This window comes from Callorhinus ursinus, unplaced genomic scaffold, assembly GCF_003265705.2.
Source record: "Callorhinus ursinus isolate GAN/ISIS: 27379988/994484 unplaced genomic scaffold, GSC_fseal_2.0 scaffold8, whole genome shotgun sequence".
In the NCBI taxonomy this organism is placed as follows: domain Eukaryota; kingdom Metazoa; phylum Chordata; class Mammalia; order Carnivora; family Otariidae; genus Callorhinus; species Callorhinus ursinus.
Window position 1 is genome coordinate 11,957,868 of NW_027397070.1, and position 6,000 is coordinate 11,963,867.

Sequence of the window (6,000 nt, forward strand, 5' to 3'; positions counted from 1 at the left end):
GCATGTAACAGAAAACATCAATTTGAATAAACTGAGCAGTATAGAAATTTATGCGCTCACAACAAAAAAATCAAGAAATAAGAAGTCTCTAGGCATAGTATAGATCTTCCTCACTTTATGGTGGTGTTACAGTCTGATAAACCCATTGCAAGTTGAAAATATCATAATTAAATATGCATTTAATACACTTAATGTATTCAACATCATAGCTTAGCCTAGCCCACCTTAAACATGCTCAGAACACTTATATGAGCCTACGGTTGGGCAAAATCATCTAGCACAAAGCCTATTGTACAATAAGTGTTGAATATCTCATGTATTCATTGAATTCTGTACTGAAAGTGAAAAACAGAAAGGTTGCATGGGTACAGAATGGTTGTAAGTGTATTGGTTGTTTACCTTTGTGATTGCATGGCCTACTGGGAGCTGTGGTTCATTGCCAATGTCTAGCAATAGTAGCTCTGACAAAATGAATCACTTATAATCCAGCACTTGGAGATAATCACTGTTCATATTTTGGTAAATAAGCCTTTAAATGTTTTCCCATGCATATGCCTCATCTAGTATTTTTTATTTTTTTAATTTTATTGATTTATTTAGAGAGAGAGAGAGAGAGAGATTGAGTGTGCATGAATGGGGGGTGGGCGCAGAGGCAGAGGGAGAGAGGATCTCAAGCAGACCATGCTGAGCAAGGAGCCCAACTCGGGGCTTGATCTCACGACCCTGAGATCATGACCTGAGCCAAAATCAAGAGTTGGACCCTTAACCTACTGAGTCATCCAGGTGCCCCCCTCATCTACTATTTTTTTTAAAAGATGTATTTATTTATTTGAGAGAGAGAAAGAACGCGGTGGGGAGGGGCAGAGGGAGAGGGAGAGAGGATCTCAGGCAGACTCGGCACTGAGTGCAGAGCCAAACGCAGGGCTCAATCCCAGGACCCTGAGGTCACAACCCGAGCAAAAACCAAGAGTCGGATGCTCAACTGACTGTGCCACCCAAGTGCCCCCCTCATCTAGTATTTTTATTGACATAATCAAGATCATGTCTGATAATATTACATCATATTATTAGATATATTTCTATTCTTCAGCATTAATTTTAATAACTGTATAATAATATTCTATCAGCTAGATGTATCAATGCATTTAACCAAACCCCATTGTTTGAAATTGACATTGTTTGTATTTTGGTTTGTTACTTGAAAACAAAAAAGTATAAAACACATCGTTTTTTTAAATTTCTTTTTTTTAACATTTTAAAAATTTAAATTCTTTTAATTAACATATAATGTATTATTGGTTTCCGAGGTACAGGCCTGCGATTCATCAGTCTTATATAATACCCAGTGTTCATTACATCACATGCCCTCCCTAATGTCCATCACCCAGTTACCCCATCCCTCCACCCCCCTCCCCTCCAGCAACCCTCAGTTGTTTCCTATGATTAACAGTCTCTTATTGTTTGTCTCCCTCTCTGGTTTCGTATTGTTTCATTTTTTCCTCTCTTCCCCTATGAGCCTCTGTTTTATTTCTTAAAAAAACATCTATCGGTGAGATCATGTGATAATTGTCTTTCTCTGATTGACTTATCTCACTTAGCATAATACCCTCTAGTTCCATCCACGTCATTGCAAATGGCAAGATTTCATTTTTTAATGGTTGAGTAATAGTCCATTATATATATATATATCTATATATATATATAGATATACACCACTTCTTCTTTATCCATTCATCTGTCGATGGACATCCGGGCTCTTTCCATAGTTTGGCTATTGTGGACATTGCTGCTATAAACACTGGGGTGCAGGTGCCTCTTCGAATCACTACATTTGTATCTTTAGGGTAAATACCCAGTAGTGCAATTACTGGGTTGTAGGGTAGCTCTAGTTTCAACTTTTTTTTTTTTTGACACTGGTTGAAACACAACATTTTATTACTTTTATGTACAGAAAATTCAACAGCGTCCACTCAGCCCAGTTTGGTGGCCAGTTCTTTAGCCTTTGCCTTTTCCAGCTTGGCAATGCGAGCCACAGACTTCGGGCCCAGGACGTTGCCTCCCCAGTGGCGGCGGATCTCGTCGTATCTGTCATTGTAGTTGGTCCTGATGGCCTCCACCAGCTTTGCCAGGGGTCCTTTGTCTCCCGAGTTGACCTGTGTGAAGGCAACAGTGGTGCAGGTCTTCCTGTGGACCAGACGGCCCAGCCTGGCCTTCCCCTTGATAATGCAGTAGGGAACCCCCATCTTACAGCACAGGGCAGGCAGGAAAACCACCAGCTCAATGGGATCCACATCATGTGCAATCACTACCAGCTGAGCCTTCTTGTTTTCCACCAAGGTGGTGACAGTGTTAACCCCAGCTCGAAGGACAGGTGGCCTCTTAGTGGGGACATCCCCTTTGCCTGCAGCTTTCTTCTCAGCCCGGGCCAACAATCTCTGCTTCTTCTCCTGCTTTGTCTCTGGTCTGTACTTGTGCGACAGCTTAAGCAGTTGAGTAGCTGTCTGGCGGTCCAAGGCCTGGGTGAACTGGTTAATTGCAGGAGGCACTTTTAGACGTTTATAGAGAATAGCCCTTTGCCATTGCAGCGGGATGTAGCGGGGCCATTTGACAAAGCAGGTGAGGTCCCTTTTGGGCTGGATGTCCTGTCCGATGCCAAAATTCTTGGGCCTCTTCTTGAACAGGGGATTGACCACCTTCTTGGCCTCCTGCTTCTTCACGACAGCAGGGTCCGGGGCCATCTTCTTCCCCTTCACCTTCTTCCCTTTCGGCATCTTGGGTTGCTGGAGGAGAGCTATTTTCAACTTTTTGAAAATTCCATACTGTTTTCCAGAATGGCTGCACCAGCTTGCAGTCCCATCAACAGTGTAGGAGAGTTCCCCTTTCTCTGAATCCTCACCAACATCTGTCATTTCCTGACTTGTTAATTTTAGTCATTCTGACTGGTGTGAAGTGGTATCTCATCGTGGTTTTGATTTGTATTTCCCTGATGCCGAGTGATGTTGAGCATTTTTTCATGTGTCTCTTGGCCATTTGGATGTCTTCTTTGGAGAAATGTCTGTTCGTGTCTTCTGCCCATTTCTTGACTGGACTTTCTGTTCTTTTGGTGTTGGGTTTGATAAGTTCTTTATAGATTTTGGATACGAGACCTTTATCTGATATGTCATTTGCAAATATCTTCTCCCATTCGGTCAGTTGTCTTTTGGTTTTGTCGACTGTTTCCTTTGCTGTGCAAAAGCTTTTTATCTTGGTGAAGTCCCAGTGGTTCATTTTTGTCTTTGTTTCCCTTGCCTTTGGAGACATGTCTAGCAAGAAGTTGCTGCAGCTGAGGTCGAAGAGTTTGCTGCCTGTTTTGATGGATTCCTGTCTCACATTTAGGTCTTTCATCCATTTTGAGTCTATTTTTGTGTGCGGTGTAAGGAAATGGTCCAGTTTCATTCTTCTGCATGTGGCTGTCCAATTTTCCCAACACCATTTGTTGAATCCTTTTTTTTTTTTAAAGATTTTATTTATTTACTTGAGAGAGAGAGTGAGAAAAAGAACACAAGCAGGGGGAACAGCAGAAGGAGAAGCAGGCTCCCCACTGAGCGGGGAGCCCAATGAGGGACTTGATCTCAGGACCCCGGGATCATGACCTGAGCCAAAGGCAGATGCTTCACCGACTAAGCCACCCAGGTGCCGTAAAGATACATGTTTTAATTAACTTTGCCTTTTAAGTTTTACGGTATGATGTTGACACCATAAGTTTTTAAATTTAATATACTTAGATCTATCCCTCTTCTCCTTTAGCCTTCTATTTCAGTGATAATACCAAGAAAGACCCTACCTATCCCAAGTACATAAATATCCACAATTTTTTTTTCTAGTAAGTTTTTAGATTGAAAGTTACTGACTTAAGTTAATGGACCACATCAGATGAGCAAAAATAAATTTGTCAATCTTATTGCTCCTTGATCCTCCTTTTAACTTCAGAGTTAAAAAAGCAAACCACACTGTATTTAAATAAATCAATAAACAAGCAAACAACACAGACACCATATATAGAAGATCAAAAAAATAAATAAATAAAAGTCATGTCTCAGGAGAGTGAGGGTGGAAAAGTCAATGTTCCAGAGATGAAAATTACTCTTAGGGAAACAATCAGCTCCCACTTTCCTGGGATTCAGATCTGGGAATCAGTACCAGTAGTGAACTAGCTAAACTAATCTTGACCATAGTGCCTGAGGGCCAAGAGAAAAGGTAACATAATCTCTACAGAACCCTGATCCCAGAGCACATGCAGATTTATTGATTAATGTCAGTACCTCTAATTCTTTTTGGAAGAATTCCATTTAGAAGCCAAAGATCATTACACTGAAGTCTAGCACGCTTTCTTTTGCCTATTTTAAACATGAGTTGATAAGGATAGAGACTTTGCTCCATGCCTAGAACCAAAGCAGCACATATATTATGGTTAAATCATTTCTAAGTCGTATTTCAGTATTGATAATTTGATGACCTCATTCCTCCATCAGAGAGCTGCAGTAGAAGCAAAAGACAGAAACCTGCAAGAAATACAGGGAAGTGCCTAACCCATGACACTCATAGGTAGCCAGAAAAATTAAAGTAATATTAAAATAATTCAAGATTTCCCACCCCCATAGTCCCAGATGTTAAATGCTTTAGGAGAAGGGAAACCAAGCTGTGTTTAGACATATATTCTTTCATCTTTTGTAATATTCCATTATCTCACCTGAGGATTCAGGCCCTACAGGAAAAGCAGAAATAAAGAGTGCAAATCTTTCAAACAATTTTTGAAATAAAACATCTAGTGTAATGACGTTATTTGCATTCTAGGCACAGTAGAGCAGCTAAGAACCCTACTGTTTATTACTTGTCAGAAGACTTCTACCCAGACATCGTTCTGACTTTTTTTAAGTCAGAAAACTTTCAGACATCTAAAATACTGGGGCGCTGGAGTGAGTGGCTCAGGCGGTTAAGTGTCTGCCTTCGGCTCAGGTCATGATCCCAGGGTCCTGGGTTGGAGCCCCTCATCGGGCTCCCTGCTCAGCGGGGAGCCTACTTCTCACTCTCCCTCTACCTGCCTCTCTCTCTCTCTGTGGGTGTCAAATAAATAAAATCTTCAAAAAAAAAAAGAGTCTTTTTTAAAAAAATCTAAAATACTTAATTTACAAAAATTACATTTTACTCAGATTTTCAAGAACATACCTATTATGCAACATAAGGTAGAGCTGTGTTTTTTTAGATCATACAAAAAAAGGATTTTTTAAAAGATTTTATTTATTTATTTGAGAGAGAGAGAATGAGAGATAGAGAGCACGAGAGGGAAGAGGGTCAGAGGGAGAAGCAGACTCCCTGCTGAGCAGGGAGCCTGATGCGGGCAGGACTCGATCCCGGGACTCCAGGATCATGACCTGAGCTGAAGGCAGTCGCTTAACCAACTGAGCCACCCAGGCGCCCACAAAAAAAGAATTTTAAAAGATTTAACAAAATTGTTGGATGCTGCGTTAACCATTTTGTTATTTTTTATTTTTTTAAAGATTTTATTTATTCATGAGAGACAGAGAGAGAGAGAGGCAGAGGGAGAAGCAGGCTCCCAAGGAGCAGGGAGCCCGATGAGGGACTCGATCCCAGGACTCTGGGATCATGACCTGAGCCGAAGGCAGACGCTTAACCATCTGAGCCACCCAGGTGCCCTCTTTGTTTTTTATTTTTTTAAAGATTTTATTTCTTTATTTGACAGAGACACAGTGAGAGAGGGAACACAAGCAGGGGGAGTGGGAGAGGGAGAAGCAGGCTTCCCGCGGAGCAGGGAGCCCGATGCGGGGCTCGATCCCAGGACCCTGGGATCATGACCTAAGCTGAAGGCAGACGCTTAACGACTGAGCCCCCCAGGCGCCCTGACATAGATGGTTTCTATCATTTTTCCAATACCAGATGAGGTTTCCTGGATGAAATTTCAGTTTGGTAGTTGCATTGAGCACCTTTTTTTTTTTTTTAAGA

The 6,000-nt window shown here is 41.5% G+C and overlaps 1 pseudogene; it reads right to left on the reverse strand.

Annotated features, from left to right (window-relative positions):
* Positions 1–1,917: 1,917 nt before the first annotated feature.
* On the reverse strand, positions 1,918–2,778 carry LOC112822484 (large ribosomal subunit protein eL8 pseudogene; annotated as a pseudogene).
* Positions 2,779–6,000: the final 3,222 nt, after the last annotated feature.